An 18,286-nucleotide genomic window follows, 5' to 3' on the forward strand; every position below is an offset into this window, starting at 1 on the left:
CCAGTAGCAATGCGAATGGCAGTATGGTGGACGGTATCAAGAACACGCTTGCTGGATTCAGACGCGCCATCATAAACAAAGCATGCATAATCCAGTTTGGAGCGGACGAGGGAACGATATAAAAGCATAAGCGTGCTTCTGTCTGCCCCATACGATGTGCGAGACACACACTTTAGTATGTTGAGAGATTTAAAGCATCGATCGCGTAACATTTTAAGATGTGCGTTATATGTAAGGCGGCGGTCAAAGTGTATCCCAAGATACCTGGCCACGGCCTTATTTGGAATAGAGCGACCATATAGACGGATGCTCAGATCATCACATCGCTGGCGACGACAAAAATGCATCGCAACGGTCTTGTCGCCTGAAAAACGAAACCCGTTCATGTCACCCCATCTTTCAACGCGGTCCACAGCCAGCTGGAGACGCCGCTCCATCGCTGGTGCTCTCGCTGCACTGGTCCAAATAGTAAAATCGTCAACAAAAAGGGCACGTCCGACCGACTGTGGGAGCACATCACAAATATCATTTATCATAACTGCGAACAGTGCAACACTTAACACGCCGCCCTGGGGCACGCCGTTTATTTGTTCGTACCTGTCGGAGAGGACGTTGCCGACCCGAACACGGAAGTATCGTTTGGATAAAAACCTTTGGAGAAAAGCACCCATATGGCCACGTATACCATATTTAAAAAGCTTTTGAACAATACCATGGCGCCATGTGGTGTCATAGGCGGCTTCAATGTCGAAGAATACTGTCCCCATATGCGCTTTTTCTTGAAAAGACTTACGAACCGTGGTGTCCAGTGTTAAGAGATGGTCCACCGTACTACGGTTTTTCCTAAATCCGCACTGCGAGTTACTAAAAATATCGTTGTTCTCTAAAAACCAAGTGAGTCGCACGTTTACCATCTTTTCCATGAGCTTGGACAGTGATGACGTCAGTGAAATGGGTCGGTAATGAAGAGGGTCCAGCCCACTCTTCCCTTGTTTTAGGATAGGCACCACAACAGCTTCCCGCCAGGCCGGAGGGAACTCACCTCTTGACCACACCCTATTGAAGGCCGCCAATAGTGCACGACGTGCACACGAAGGCAGATGTCGGAGCATCTCATTGTGGATGTCATCAGGACCTTCCGATACACTACGAAGTCTTCCGATTGCCGACTCCAACTCCACCAAAGTGAAGGGCTCATTGTACGCCTGTGGTTGCCTTGTAGAAAAGTTCACTACGGTTTTTTCGGATTGTGCTCTTTGCCGTAAAAACTGTGGGCTCATATTTGCACCTTCGCTACGGTGGGAGAGTGCTCGGGCGATCCCGTTAGCCACATCCAACGGATGAGTCACCACCTGGCCGTTAACATGTAACACAGGAAGTGGCACGGATGAAAACTGCCCGGAGATACGTTTGATCCGAGCCCACACCTGCGAAGTTGGTGTGAATCGGTTGAGCGTGCTTACGTACATACGCCAGGATTCACGTTTCGCTTCTTTTATCGTGCGGCGGGCGAAAGCCCTGGCTTTCTTAAAGGCTACTAAATTCTCCAAGCTACTTCTGGCGTCAAAAGCTCGGAAAGCACGTTTGCGTGCGCGAATTGCGTCACGACACTTCTCCGTCCACCACGGCACAGGAGTGCGACGAGGAAATCCAGAAGTGCGCGGGATGTAATCGCTAGCGCAATCTAGAAGTCTGTGAGTAAAATCCTCAATAGAGGGTGCCACCCTCACACCTCCGGTCTGACATAGTGTCTCCAGTCGAGCCTCAAACTCTCTCCAGTCAGCCTTTTTTAAATTCCAACGTCGTGGTCTTACACCCAACGTTCCTCTTATTTGGAATCGAAGCCACACTGGGAAGTGATCGCTGCCCATTGGATCATCTGCCACAGACCACTCGAGGCTCTCCACCAGCTCGGGACTAGAAAGACTCAGGTCAAGCGCGGAAGTCTGACCAGACGGCAGTGTAAAATGAGTACGAGTCCCTGTGTTTAAAATACACAGTGACGAGTCACGGATAAAATGTTCGCACATCCTTCCGCGGGTGTTCGTGCTATCACAGCCCCACGCGGTGTGATGAGCGTTGAAGTCGCCTAAAAGAAGACATGGTGAAGGCAACTCATGCACTAAACGTCTCATGTCTTCCAATGGAAAACCGACGCCAGGTGGAAGATATAAAGAACACACCGTGATGTGACGGTGATTAAAATGTAGGCGTGCGGCTACAGCCTGTAGCGTAGACCGCAGGTTAAGCCTCCTGGCTGGCACGCTGTGGTGGACTGCAAGAAGGACACCGCCATGTGCGATACCGTCGGTTAACACATCATTGCGAAACAGGGCGTATCCTTTCAGCGTGCAGTGGTGACTAGAAGCAAGCTTGGTCTCCTGCAGCGCTACGGCTGCAGGACAGTGCTCGCTGACGACAGCCTGGAGGTCGAGGGCATTTGCCCTTATTCCTCTACAGTTCCACTGTAAAAAGGCCTGTAAAGGGGGCGTGTTAAAAAGCCGGTTGGAGGTCACATACTAAAACCGGGCACGTCCTAAAAGAACTGGGCTGCGCCAGTTGCAGAAGCAGACTTTTCTGACTGAGAGCCACGGTTGGAATCTGCAGGGAGGTGCCCCACTCTGGGACGAGTTCTGGGGCTCCCGCCGTCAGATGGAGACGGGGGACCGGCCGGGGCACGCTTGACGCCAGCGTACCCGGTCCGGGGTGGCGGCGGGGGAGGGCCCATCGGCGGGCCTCTACCGGGCGTCTGGGGGTCAGCGGGGGCCTCCACTGGCCTTCTCGGCGATGGTGTGCCACTGCGAGGGGTGGGCTCCTTGCTTGCAACGGACAAGCGATTGGCCGTCTTAGCCCTCTCCAACTCCGCTAGGCGGGCCCGCTTGGCGTCGCGGGCGCGCCTGTCCGCCTCATGCCGTTCCATCGTTTCCGCTGCTCGTCCACACACACTCGCCAGCGTCGCCGGAGGCGACGAGGGCAGCGGAGTGACAGACGGCGAGGAAGGCCGAGCCCGCGGACCATGGCCGCGCTTGACCACCGTCCATCCCTCCTCCTCCCCCGCCTGCGACCCCAACGACACATGAAGGTCCGGCGGCACAGCGTTGGTAGAGCAGGACGCAACTGAAGGACCAGGAGGATCCGACTGGGCGGGGGTCGCCCGCCCCGCCGGCACCACAGACAAACCGAAGGATCGCAGGAGCGTGATGAGTTGGACCGCTGACATGTGACTGATGCTGGTGGACTGTGGTACAGAGGTTTTGGATTTTTCGGCATAAGATACCTTGGGGTGATTAGCCTCATACTGTTCACGCGCCTCGCGGAAAGAAATGTTCTTTGAAGTTTTGAGTGATATAATTTCCTTTTCCTTCATGAAGGCTGGACAACTTCGATCGAAAGTTGTGTGCGGTACCTGCCCCGTGCCACAGTTCACGCACCAGGGCTGCACAGAGGTACACTGGTCTCCCGAATGCTCGGAAGATGCACACTTCCCACAGACAGCTCGATTGCGGCAGTGTGGTTTTGTATGACCAAAGCGCTGGCATTGGAAACATCGCATCGGATTCGGAACGAAGATCCTGACTTTCACAACTGCGTAGCCAATGCGGATATCAGACGGTAAATCAGGCCGGTTGAATGTCAGTATAATGTTGTTTGTAGGGATTTGGTCATCACCCCTCCTGGTCGTGATCCTACGTGCTGCCGTGACCCCGAAAATTCCCAACTCTTCGACGATTTCCTCCTCGCTGACGTCACGAAGGTCATAGCAGTTTATGATACCTTTTGAGAAATTTTTGGTGTGGTGCGGTGTGACCGTGACCGGCACGCTCACGTCTCGCTTTGCACCCTCGGTTCTCGCGGCGTATACAAATTCAGTTACAGTCAAAGCTCGAGTCGCATCGGTGCCGTTTGCGAACTCCACTTCGATCGCGCCGTCCCTCAGCTTGTCACAGCGGGTGACTTTTCCCAACCTGTCGCATCCGTTTCGGCGCTGAAACGGTGAAAGCGATGCCAGGTTCTTCACATCACTCCGGAAGACAAGAACGCGTGGGGCAGGTGGAACCGACTCCTCGCTGCACCCTAAATTCATCGCAGTCCGTCCCCCTCTCGGGGGGCGGGAGTTTTTTGGGTTTGTAGATGCCATGCAAGGTTGTTCTTTATTTCGGCACCGGGGCTCCCCACCCACCTCGGAGCCCAACTGGGGGACGGCCCACTCACCAGTTGGTGGTGGTGCCGCCAGGGCTACCTCGGTGCTATACGGGGCGGACGACGCCTCCCACACGGCCAGGTGTAACCGGGGAGACCCCTCCCCGTCCTGACCGTGGTTCAGCGCCGCCGCCCCTTGACCCCTTAAGCCGCTGCGCGCGGCCAGGCGCCCCAAGCGGAACCCGCAAGGAGCACCCAACCGCGACGCGAGCGACAAGCCGCTAGACCCGTGTGGGGCCCCACGGGCCCCCCGCGCCCCCGGATATCCTGGCCAAAGTGGAGTGTTGGGTCGCGCCGTGACTGACCCGCACGACGCGCCCCTCAGCCACCAGGATCCGATCAACCCGGGGACGAGGGCGAGGGGGCACGGCGACCCCGATAAAACGAGGATCAGGAGTGATGAGTGGGCCGGATGCGGGAAAATGGGTAATGGGAAGGGAGCAAGCGGGACAAGGAGAAGGGGCTCACGTACCGGCAGGGTCGCTACGCCCTGAGAGGAACAGCTTGCGCTGTCCACCCGTTACCGGAGCTGGGACCCGAGGGGGCGCTAGTCCCCTACACCGACCGAAGCCGGTGCCCCTGCGGGGTTTGAGCATGACATAATTCATCTGATTCTATTTACACCATGCGCGTATCCATCAATGGAGTCGGTGGGATTCGAAACCCAGTGACTTTTACGCATATTTGGCCAGTTCCTTGTATTTAGCATTACAATGGCGATACAACGGCAATGGACCAACATCTTAGACGTAGCTGGGTCTATCGTTTAGGCAAATATGTTTCACCTTAATTCAGGGTCGCCAGGAACCTCAAATTCTTGTCAGCGGTTTAACCATCTTGAAATTACCCATGGTTATTGTTCCATTCGCCCTCTCTTTTACCTTTAATTTGCATTATGAAACATATTAGGAGTCTTTCCATCATAGCAATGCTAGCGAGCAATTTGCCACCTTCTCCGTACGACAAACTCAGACGAGTTAGGGCGAGTAAAAATCGCAAATACTGGATGAAATCGGCCAACGATGGAATGACCTGAAATAGTGAATACACCATTCCAACAACCCTGCTGTGCATCACTTGCACTAACCGCATCTGGGACTCTCCATCAGCGAGATCTCCTGACTGGAAACACGGCAATTGTCAGGCAGCTGTCAAAACGGGGCGGGCCGGCTGCATCCACGGGTCGCTTCGCATCTGTGTGCATCTCGTAACATCGATGCGCCATCATGCGACCTTGCATGCATTTTGCTCTACGGAAATAGGACTTCGGACTCGCTCCGGGGTCCAGACTGATTGATCAGATCGACTCGGTCCGGGTACAGCGTCAGTCGAACGGGCGCTTCACTTCAGCCGGAGGCCGGTTACTGCCGCGGACGCCTCCGCTCGACACGCTGACGCGGCGCTCCACCACGGGCGTGGTCCGGAGCCTGGCACGACCACCGCCGCTCGCGTGCGCCATCCACCCCTAGCTCAGACAGAGCCCACCAGCACCACACCAAACCTGCCGCTGGCCGGCGCGTCACCGAGGAGCGTGTCCAGCGCCGGTCGCGCTCATCGCATTGGGGAGCCTTGGGTCGCCAGTAATCCAAGTCACGCAATTACCGCGAGGCATGGCGTGCCGGGGCCGGACGCGGCCCGACGGCGGCGGTCACGTCAGGCGCGTCTCAGTGCCGCCGGCGCCGGACGCGCCGCACGCGCCGCACGCTGCTGCGCCGCCCGGCCGTTTGACGCGCCGCGCGTCAGGCCGCGCGCGACAAATGGCTGCGTCTCGTGTCGCACGGTCCGGCCGCGCGCCACGTGGCAGCGGTCGGCCGACGGCGACACGGACGGGCGACAGAGCGGCCGGCCACGCTCACGTGGCGCCGAGTTCCCCGCGACCACATCGGTTGCCTGCCGCCGGCGCACGCGTGAGACGAGCTCGCCGGCGGCGCCCGCCGAGCAGCGGGCCCCAATCGCACTGCTGACACCCCCGCTTCCGCGGACGCCCCCAGCGGAGCAGCTTCCGCGTGCCATGCGCGCGGGTCACTCAACCGCCGACGAGGCGGGCAGGCGCCTCCCGCGGCGGCGGCACTGAGTGCGCCCCCTGCCGCTGCGCTGAGTGCGCCACTGTCGCCGTCGACGTGCGCTCGGCGTGTCGGACGGCGAGCCGGTGGCGACAAATCGACGCAGCGCTCGGCCGAGCCGTGACATAATTAAGAGCGCCGGTGTCCGGCCGGGAACGGACCACCGGCGCCTGCCAGCTGGCCGAGCCTGCACCGGGCGCCCGCTGGAAATAGAAGCACGTGGGAGCGGGATGCGCGGGGTGAAAAATGCGGCCGGCGTGATCCAAAGCCTGGAGCTGCCAGAGGTATTGGAACGGGGGGGGGGGGGGTGATGTAATGAATGAGACAGGTGTTATATCACATGTCATAGCTCACTGAAATGCTCAGTGGGAAGATACGATTTACGGGTTGGGCCTATTATGTTCTGGGCCGTTCCTTCGCCCGTGGATGACATGGAACCAACTATGAGCCGAGATAAGGCTCGCAGATGTGCTTTTCAACGTCTCCTCCACGTTCGATTGGTTTTATCGATATCATGACGATTTTATTGCTCTGGCCTTATCGAGTACTTTTCAGCAAACACTCCCGCCACGCGAGTATGGAGCATTTGCCAGCGCGGTTTCGCCACACCTTTGCGCGAACGGTACACGACACGGACGCGACCGGTCCAGTTCCTCGATCCCGCCGTGGGCAGCGGCGTCCAGTTCCTCGATCCCGCCGTGGGCAGCGGCGTCCAGTTCCTCGATCCCACCGTGGGCAGCGGCGTCCAGTTCCCCGATCCCGCCGTGGGCAGCGGCCGCCAGTTCCTCGATTCCGTTGTGGGCAGCGGCCGCCAGCGGCAGCAGATGCGCATGAATTTCACATGAGACATCAATTTTCCCAATTGTCCGACATTATGCCGAGGTTCGGACCACTTTGCTGGCGGGAGCAGTGTTGAGACAACACGCTATATGCTCATACAAGACTGATCGCAATGTCATGCGAGGAAAAATTCGAGGTAATTCTCGAGATCAACTAAAATTAAATGGGTTAATGTCAGGCAAATGTGTGTGATCGAGGATATGACTTCATACACGTTTGAATTTGAATTCACTTGACAAGTAATCCCATTATAACTATTTCAGTTACGTGGATAAATGCCAGGTAAATGTGTGTGGTTAATGATTTGGCTTCACACACGTTTGAATTTGAATTCACTTGACAAGTAATCCCATTACAGCTATTTCAATTACGTGGGGTAATGTGTGCTGGTTACGTGGGGTAATGTGATGCCAGGTAAATGTGTGTGACTAAGGATTTGGCTTCATGAACCTTAGAATTTGAATTCGTTTTAAAGTTAATCCCATCATAACTATCTCACGCCTGCGAATGCACATGGACCAAGCAGTTGGAACTAATAGAAGGAATCAGTTACTGGACCCAATGAAGACATTTCCGAAGATTATAAGGGAATTAAGCTGACTTCCTTACAACCATTATTTACGTGATGTTCGTTAGACAAGTAAGAAACCTGCTTCAATTTTGCACTCGGTGAGCAAGGTCTGTACCGAACACGTATAAAAAATACAAGTTATTTAACGAACATCTGGCGTACTATTATTGCAAGCAGGCCATCCTAATTCCCTTGCAAAACTTGCCATGTCTTACATTGCATAAGCATTGCACCATCTTAGAACCATTTTCGAAGATGTCGAATTTAAATTTGCCGACTCCAAGCGACTTTTGCCGGAGACCAAGCGGCTTTGGTGTGGAGTCTCATAACCGTGTGGGTCATGTGGAGCGACCTGCAGCTGGCTGTCAGCGCCACAGTCGACCTGCAGCTGGCTGTCAGCGCCACAGGCGCATTCAACTTCCTGTCTGGTTTACTTGCCACCTTGCACAGCCGTCGTCCGAGTATTGAGCATTTTCGTGCGCTGGCGTCAGCATTACGACCTGCAACTCGTTGCAGACACTAACAGTTCGTTCATAGGGTGACTTAACACGCAATACATGAACACTTCGCCAGCGGGCGCCCTCGTGAGTGGTTGCGCCTACCGGATCGAAGAAGGTACCCGCGTCAGCCGCGGAGGCGTACAGTGGCTGGCGCCCACACAGCGCTATCATTCTCTCCCACCTACCATTAATATCATTAAATTCCCTTCTCCAAAGAGCCGCCGTGGCGTCGCAAAGCCGCCAGCGGCTGTGCTGTGGCGTGAGCAGCTGCAGCTCGTCCGAACCTGCGACAGATGACCGCTGAGGAGAAGCGGCTTCACTCTGTCGGCCGGGGGAGACCAGCTCGGCACAGCGCAGGCGCCGCCAGCGCGCGCGGCTCGCCGCTGCGCGATAGCGCAGCATCGGTCCCGAGCGGCCGGCGGACGAGGCGCTCGGTCACCGACGCCGGCCGGGTCCCCTGCCGGCGTCGGGAGGAGCGCCGCCCGAGAGACAGCACTCGGCGCGCGCGAGAGACACACTAACGAGATCGATCCACGCCGGCCGGATCGGTTCGGATCGGGTCGATGCCGGAGCGCTCGGCATCGGCCGCTGCTACGGTCAGCGGCGGCAGCGGCCGACGCGGACGGGGGCGAGACTGCCACGGCCACCCGTAAGCACGTGAGGATACATCGGCACCGGCGACGACTCATTCACCGTGCTGAAGTTGCGATCTGAGACGACGCTACAGCACGCCTCGCTGTCGGAGAGACCCTACAGGCCGTGCTGGGCGCCGCTGGCCGCGTCGCTCCCAGTGGCGTCTCCCGGTCAGGGCTGCTGACCACCCGGCGGCACCTACCTCCTGCCGACGTCGTCGTCTGACGTGTCGCCGCCGGAGCCACCGCCGGCGCAGTACCCGGCCGACCGCAGCATGGGTAGCGGGCCTTGCCACGTGGCGCGCGTCAGCTTCGGATGCGCGCCGTACGCCGAGCTCTTGCGGCGTGGCGCGATGTTGGGCTGCACGGCGGTGGAGACGCGGCGCGGCTTGGGCTCGGCGGCACCGGCGACGGCGGCGGCGCGGGCCGGCCCGGCCGCCGGCCGGCGCCGCTCGCTGGCGGCCGCGCCCGCGCCGGCGGCCGGCGGCGGGCGCGCCTTGCGTCGGATGGCGTAGTGCCGCTTGTAGTAAGTGTAGGACGGCCCGTCGCTGACGCTCGTAGAACGTGAGCGATGACGCCTCCGAGGACGCCATGGAGAAGCGTTCACTCATGGCCGGCGCGCGCGACCGAATGTCACTGGAAGACACCGCCTGACCGGTCACGCCGCGGCATCGGCGACCCGACCCGACCCGACCCGACCCGACCCGACCCGACCCGACCCGACCCGACCCGACCCGACCCGACCCGACCCGACCCGACCCGACCCGACCCGACCCGACTCGACCCAGCCTGCCGGTCAACCCTCGCCTGGCCCCGTCCCGTGACGAAGCGTCCCGGTCCCCAGCTCGCTCCCAGTGACCCCACGGCCCGCTTTTCATCGCGTGACGCCCGTGGGCCGCCGTCACACAATCCGCCGCCCACCACCCACCGTCGTCCTAACAAAGCCGCCGCTCCGCCGGGCCAGCACAACATTGTCCCCGACCGGTTATGTCGCCGCCGCAGCCCGGGCGGCAAAAGGCGGTTTAGAGCCGGAGCGAAGTGGATTGTGAGTAGGCTGCTGCAGTCTGCAGCGATGAGGAAGTGGAACGCGCTCAGCGGCGCCGGCTCGCTGGGGAAAGCCAGGCGCGTTCCCAATTAAACCGCGGCTAAACCTCACACCTAACCAGCGGTGACGCAAGTGCGATCATTAGTTGCCAACGACTGGCAATCTGAGCAAGCGGCGCCGGCGGCCTCAGCGCTCCCACCCACGACGAGAACAGAGCCAGACGCGCCCTGCCGAGGCCCGGCGTGATCCGGTTTACCCGACAGGTGCACGGAGTCGGAGCGAGATGTGTCCACCCCTGCCCAGTAGAACGATGTCGCACCGAGATGCACCCGGTCGTCGCCAACACGAGCCACCAAGCCCGGATGCACGCTCGGGGCCTGCTCGGGGTTCACACACCCGACATGCGTCACAACTGCGAGCACGGTCGCATTTCGGCCGAACCTGACACTCCTGGCGTCACACAGCCGCACCCTCCACACCGGGTCGCACCCGCCGCACTCGCCGCAGCAGTCAGCGTCGCGTGGCCGTACTCACAGGCAGACGACGGACACGCAGCAGCGGCGCACGGAGCCGCTCGACTGGCGCCGCATCGCGACTGAGCGCGGTGAGCGCGCTCGGAGCGCGTCGCGCGTCCGGCCGCGGCCTGCGAGCGGTGCTCCGTGGACCGCGGCACGGGTCCTGCCGGCCCCCGCACCCCGCCGGCCCGCCACTGACGGCGGCGACGGCGCCGACACCTGGCCAGCGCGCGCACGCCGCTCGGCGCGCCGCCGCGGCGCCGCGCCGACCGGCCGGCCGGCGGCTCCGGAGGGTGGGGTGGCTCTCGCGGCGGCGCGGGTCACGGAGGTCGCCACCAGGGGCCGGCGGCGCCGTCACGGACGGACGCGCTCTGCTGCCGGCTGCCGGCGGCTGGCAGGCCGGCAGGCGCGGCACCCGTGCAGACGCGGCAGGTGTAGCACGTCGAGAAGGAGAGGGAAAGAGGAGAGCGACGGATTGTGAAGGGGGAGGGGAGAGGGGAGAGGACGGGCGGAGGGAAAAGAGATCAAGAAGTGGCGATATACACAGGAGGACCGAACGAAGGAAGAAACCGACGGGCCTGTAGAGAGACATGCTAGGTGAAAGACAGGCAGAGAAGGGAAAAGAGAGAAGGAGAGGGCGTGGGAGATTGAGACAGAGTTGGCCAGATGGAGTGTGCTCGCGAGAGACCACAGCCAGACAGAGTGGGAGGCAGGCAGCGAGCGGCAGACAAATGAAAAACGAAGGTGCTGGCTGCCGAGCCGGGCGGCAGCGAAAGCGAGGTCAGCGCGGCACCGGCGGCCCCAGAGGTCCGTCAGAGAGGCTCGCCAGAGGGTGGGCGGTCCGCTCTCCGCCGCCAGGCGTCCCCGAGAGGTGCACCCAGCCGCGTCCGCCGCGCCGGCGTCGGATCGGCTGCCAGCGCCGTCCGCCAGGTGGCGCCCTGGGGCGGCCGTGCAGCGCCTGAGGCCCGGATAGCGCACGACCGACCGGCGGGTGGGGCGCGCCGCTCGGCCCCGCACGACCCGACCGCCACCCACACGGCGAGGGAACGGGCGACGTCCTCCCATTGAGTGGATGACCAACGACGATTGCCTCCGTGGACTGAATGGCCTGATGAACTACAGACAGAGCGAGTACGGGGCGAATGCAGTGACGAATGACGCCATTGAAAAGGATGTAGCGGAAGTTAGCCCACATTCAGCCCAGATTCAGCCCAGCCCAGATTTGGCAGCACAAATGTAGGGAATTCCCTTTACGAGCCAATATCTCCCATAGGATAATGAAATCACGAACTGGCGAAATGTCACCTGAAAGCTTTCTTTCGACCAAAGACAACAGTGCACAGAAAAATCACCTACCTTGTCTAGGGGGAAAGCTATAGACGAACCGAAAAATCGTGTCTATTGGGTGGCCCCTACGATTTTCTTCAAAGTTCGTCATCGAACCATCGACAGATACGTGTCAATCCGGCTGAATAAACCCTATGGGGCATTGATATTCAGGGGGTCAAAAACCCTTAGCAAGCATATATAACGGGGTTTTGCACTTTCTTAACAGCAAACATAGGCCGAGTTACATGTCAAATGAAAGCACGTGGGATCCCAAATGCAGATGTGCAAACCTAAAACCCCGATCTTGTCTAAGGGGAAAGTTATAGACGATCTAAAAAATCATGTCCGTGGGGCGGCCCCTACGATTCTCTTCAAAACTGCGTCATCGAACCATCGACAGATACGCATCAATCCGGCTGAAGAAACCCCATGGGGCATTGATATTTAGGGGGTCAAAAACCCCTAGGAAACATATACAACGGGGTTTTGCCTTTATCTTAAGGCAAATATAGGTCGAGTTGCATATCGAATGAAAGCACGTGGTAACCCAAATACAGACGTGCAAACCAAAAACCGCTATCTTGTCTAGGGGAAAAGTTATAGACGATCAAAAAAATCATTGTCTATGGGGCAGCCCATACGATTTTCTTTAAAATGACGTCATCGAACCATCGACAGATACGCCTCAATTCGGCTGAAGAAAGCCCATGGGGCATTGATATTTAAGAGGTCAAAAACCCTTGGGAAACTTATACAACTGAATTTTGCCTTTAGCTAAAGGCAAATATAGGTCAAGCTGCATATGAAACGAAAGCACGTGACAACCCAAATACATACGTGCAAACCAAAAACCGCTATCTTGTCTAGGGGGAAGGTTATAGACGATAAAAAAAATCATGTCTATGGGGCGGCCCCTACGATTTTTTTCAAAATTGAGTCATCGAACCATCGACAGATACGTTTCAATCCGGCTGAAGAAACCCCATGGGACATTGGCATTTAGGGGGGGGGGGGGGCAAAAAACCCTTAGGAAACATCTATAACGGGGTTTTGCACTTACTTAACGGCAAACATAGGCCGAGTCGCATATCAAATGAAAGTACGTGGGAACCCAAATGGAAACGGGAATGGAAATCCGCGTATCTTGTGTAAGGGGAAAGTTATAGACGATCTAAAAAAAATAATGTCCAAGGAGCGGCCCCTTCGATTTTTTTCAAAATTGTGTCATCGAACCATCGACAGATACGTATCAATCCGGCTGAAGAAGCCCCATGGGGCATTGATATTTAGGGGGTCAAAAACCCTGAGGAAACATATACAACGGAATTTTGCCTTAAGCTAAAGGCAAATATAGGTCAAGTTGCATATCGAATGAAAGTACGTGGTAGCCCCAATACAGACGTGCAAACCAAAAAACCTTATCTTGTCTAGGGGAAAAGTTAGAGATGATCAAAAAAGTCATGTCTATGGGGCGGCCTCTACGATTTTCTTTAAAATGACGTCATCGAACCATCGACAGATACGCATCAATTCGGCTGGAGAAACCCCATGGGGCATTGATATTTAGGGGGTCAAAAACCCTTAGGAAACATATACAACGGGGTTTTGCACTTACTTAACGGCAAACATAGGCTGAATCGCATAACAAATGAAAGCACGTGAGAAACCAAATGGAAACGTGGAATCGAAATCCGCGTATCTTGCCTAGGGGAAAAGTTATAGACGGTCGAAAACATTATGTCTATGGGGCGGCCCGTACAGTTTTCTTCAAAATTGCGTCATCGAACCATCGACAGATACGTATCAATCCGGCTGAAGAAACCCTATGGGGCATTAATATTCAGGGGGTCAAAAAACCCAAGGGAACATATATAACGGGGTTTTGCATTTACTTAACAGCAAACATAGGCCGAATCGCGTATCAAATGAAAGCATGTGAGAACCCAAATGGAAACGTGGAATCGAAATCCGCGTATCTTGTGTAGGGGGAAAGGTATAGACGATCGAAAAAATCATGTCCATGGGGCGGCCTATACGATTTTCTTCAAAATTGCGGCATCGAACCATCGACAGATACGCATCAATCCGGCTGAAGAAACCCCATGGGGCATTAATATTTAGGGGGTCAAAAACCTTTAGGAGACATATATAACGGGGTTTTGCACTTACCTAACGTCTAACTAACTAACTTACGTAACGTTTACGTAACTTGCGTAACGTTGTAACATACGTACGTAACGTTTGCACTAACTACTTTTTTATCGTCTATAACTTTTCCCCTAGACAAGATAGCGGTTTTTGGTTTGCACGTATGTATTTGGGTTGCCACGGGCTTTTATTCGAGATGCAACTTGACCTATATTTGCCGTTAGCTAAAGACAAAATTCCGTTGTTTAAGTTTCCCAATGGTTTTTGACCCCCTAAATATCAATGCCCCATGGGGTTTCTTCAGCCGGAATGATCCGTATCTGTCGATGGTTCGATGATGCAATCTTGAAAAAAAATCGCAGGGGCCGCCCCATGGACATAATCTTTTTGGATCGTTTATAACATTGCCCCCAGACAAGATAGAAGTTTTGGGTTTGCACGTCTGCATTTGGGATGCCACGTGCTTTTATTTGACATGTAACTCGGCCTATGTTTGCCGTTAAGAAAGTGCAAAACCCCGTTATATATGTCTCCTAAGGGTTTTTGACCCCCTGAATATTAATACCCAATAGGGTTTCCTCAGCCGGCTTGATGCGTATCTGTCGATGGTTCGATGACGCAATGTCGAAGAAAATTGTAGTGGCCGCCCCATAGACAAAATTTGTTCGATCGTCTATAACTTTCCAGCTAGACAAGATACGCGGATCTCGACTCCACTTTTCCATTTCGGTTCTCACGTGCTTTCATTTGATATGCGACTCGGCCTATGTTTGCCGTTAAGTAAGTGCAAAACCCCGTTATATATGTTCCCTGAGGGTTTTTGACCCCCTGAGTATTAATGCCCCGCACGGTTTCTTCAGCCAGATTATTACGTATCTGTCGATGGTTCGATGATGCAATTTTGATGAAAATCGTAGGGGCCGCCCAATAGACATGATTTTTTAGATTGTCTATAACTTTCCCCTTAGACAAGATCGGGGTTTTGGGTTTGCACGTCTGCATTTGGGACGCCACGTGCTCTCATTTGACATGCAACTCGGCCTATGTTTGCCGTTAAGTAAGTGCAAAACCCCGTTATATAAGTTTCCTAGCGGTTTTTGACCCCTGAATATCAATGCCACGTAGGGTTTCTTCAGCCGGATTGATACGTATCTGTCGATGGTTCGATGACGCAACTTTGAAGAAAATCGTAGGGGCCGCCCCATAAACATGATTTTTCGGATCGTCTACAGCTTTTCCCCTAGAGAAGGTAGGTGATTTTTTCTGTGCACTGTTGTCCTTGGCCGAAAGAGAGCTTTCAGGTGACATTTCGCCAGTCCATGATATCCTTATCCTATGGGAGATATTGGCCCGTATAGGGAATTCCCTACATTTGCACTGCCAAACCTGGGCTGGGCTGAATATGGGCTGAATGTGGGCTAACTTCCGCTACATTTGAAAAGGGAGGATTATACAGACGACGGAACAAGAGAGTTGCTTCTCCCAAGAGCTTCAAAGAGAGTTCTTTACACGCCACCAGCCTTAAGTGCCACACAACCGTGCTAAAGATCGCTATGCAGAGTAAATCAGCGCAATGAAGATCCAGAATGCCACCAACCATGCTTGACCCTCGACGTCTACGAACTTAAAGCCATGAAATGTACGGATTGTGCGCCGGGTGTTCTGGCTCCCTATCCCATAACGAAGGACTTAAAAGGTGTTTCTTCCGTCTTCCGGGTTGCCTGTCCTCGCTACCCTCAAGCATGCAATCGGTCGAGCCGTTGCTGTATTCGCTGCGCACTGTAAATGGTGTGGGCGGAACCGGATTGGCCGGGATACCCAAGGCATGAGTGCAGTGGCGAGGGCAGGACTGGGCAGATGGGGGGGGGGGGGGGGAGTGGCACGGAGGGGGCAGTGGCGCGGGCAGAGCAGAGCTGATATTCGGGTTTAAGGGCACTTCGACCTGACCGTGGTGACAGAGTTTGCGTGTGTGTCGGGGTGACGGGGGAGAGGTCTATCTGTGTGGTCCCACCAGCCGTGCCAATGTTGATCGCATTACAAACGATCAGGGACACACGGCGGCTGAACTGAATCAGCCAGCCGGCCCCTTGTTTACGCATTAAAACGCTGTCAGGCGACTATTTCGGAAATCGGCGCCGACCGAGGCCGACAAGCCGGGCTAAGTCAGATGTGGAGGCTGCGTCTCACTCTTGCACGCAGAGCCCACCTGCGTCCGAGCAACCACCGCCATCGCACTGGACGCCGGGGCTCTAGTCCTGGATCAAAGCCAAATGACGGATGTCGTCGCGAGTTTAACTGTCCGAGCAGTTGGTTGCACGCGGAACTAATGGATCATCAACGTAACAAACTAGAAGACCTCTGACGTCAATGAAACGTGTAGCGGTAAGGGATTGAGTCCGAAATCTTTCTGTTGTGGTGAACTCCGGAAATGTTGCGAAAATTTAACCGAGACTGGGGCATTTCACATCTAAGCTCTGTTGCAGAGAGCCTTTTCTGCCAGACACGAGAGCGAACCTGGCTGCGGGAAGCCGTCCAAAGTTTCGGATCAGACCTTGAGCCGACGAATCATCTGATAAGATCGCCGAAAGATAAATCAGGCCCAACATGGCACTGCCACTATCGGCCACCAGAACCCGACCAAGCGTCCGTCCAGGACGCAACTTCGTGCCCGATCCAATGACCCCTCGAACGTCTCAATAACCGTCTGCTGGCATCTTGAGCTCTACACCAGGACTCGCTACGACGGCGTTCGAGGAGGCGTCGAAGCAGAAAGGCACTGCCGTATCTCGAGTTGCAGAATGGCGTCGTGAGGGCCCCTCGTGCCACGTCGAGTACCCTGAATGAGAGACGCAGATCACACCCACCTCCAGCGGGACACTGGCGTGGTGCGACGTAGTGACGAAAGCCCTTAGGGAGGGGAGGGGAAGACCTCAGCTCGTTAAACCATGTCGGTGGCGTCGCGGATATTGGGCATCGCCAAACTCGTGCCGTCAGCTGGCGGGGGTAGAGGCGGGGGGGGGGGGGGGGGGGGGGGGGGCTGGGAGTCGACGCAGCCGTGCACCGGTGACGCCGACGATCCGAGCCCGCCCGGGGACTGATGAGAGTCAGTGACACCCTGACACATCGCACCCCGAACACACCTGACAGCTGAGGCGCTAATGTACAGTGATAGCGTACTTAACATTTACCATTAGAGACCTGCGGTACCATGTCTACATCAAGTCTGAAAAGCATTACTTTTTTAGATTAAACGCGGTCATTATTCGGTTAAGGCGATGATTGAGGCGAAACTTTTGAATGACATCAAGATCCATACTCCGATCGGCTCGAGATCGGATCAAAAGGAAGGATTCAGGTAGGGCAAGTTCGGTGAGGCTTATTGGATCGAATGAGATTAATGAAATTGTAGGCTTAGGCAGATGTTCTTGTACATTAACATGAATACCCAAATTACATTGTCTCTAAGGTGCTATAGGAGAAAATGTTATCATGAAAATCGACATTTCGATCTCCAAAAATGCCTATAATGCCAACGTCTATAAATGTCACCGTCTATCTATGATAATTCATTGACTGACACATTTCCAGGAATGTTTTAAGCTATACCAGTCAAATACGCTGTCCCCTATCACCGGTATCATCACACCGCACTTGAGTGATTATTGGTTGGTTAAGTCGTGTAAAAGTCGCTTGAGACCAGGAAAATTCGTTCGCGAGCGCTCGCGAGCTAATGTGTCTGCTCGATTCTGATACCCCATCAGGAGCGGTCTCAAGCGCGGCGTACACCCAGGCCCCGGCAGCAGCACCGGCGCGGTGTCAGACGTGTCGGGCGCGGTCTGTCAGCCTCAGGTCGGCTGTCCGGCACTGCTCAGCCGAGGTGACGTCTCGAGCGACCTCGCCGAGGCTCGCTGCATCCCACGCTGGCGGCGTCACAGGGCAGTGACGTCACGCCCCACCACCTCACACCCGGCCACCAACCGGCCCGCGGGCGACAGGAGCGCGACGTCCTGATCCACCCCACCGCGCGGCACCGGCAGACAGGCGACGACGGAGCCGTCACTCTCCATTCAGTACGAGTCCGGCGGCGGCGGCGACGGCGGCGGCGGCGGCGGCGGCGGCGGCGGTGACCCCTCGGGACCTCTGCCGGTGACCTCCGGGAACCCCGGCGGCGGCACACGGCGCAGGAGCCGGTTACCACGCATGCGACCACTGACGCTGAAGCTGCGGGCAACAGCGGCGCTGGAGGAGGCGGTGACGTCACGCCCACCTCACCGGCGCACACATCGATCGCGGCCGTGTTGACCCAGGCGCGGCCGCCCCCGCCGGCGAGCGCGGCTGACCGGTCCCACTCACCGCGGACAGACACTGCGGCGTGCGCCGGACCGACAGCGGCGTAGCCGGGCGACTGGCGGCCGGGCGGCGCCGCCGCGGCCGTATCGGCGC

Source organism: Pollicipes pollicipes, unplaced genomic scaffold (genome assembly GCF_011947565.3).
Source record: "Pollicipes pollicipes isolate AB1234 unplaced genomic scaffold, Ppol_2.1 Scaffold_1693;HRSCAF=1982_pilon_pilon_pilon, whole genome shotgun sequence".
Classification (NCBI taxonomy): domain Eukaryota; kingdom Metazoa; phylum Arthropoda; class Thecostraca; order Pollicipedomorpha; family Pollicipedidae; genus Pollicipes; species Pollicipes pollicipes.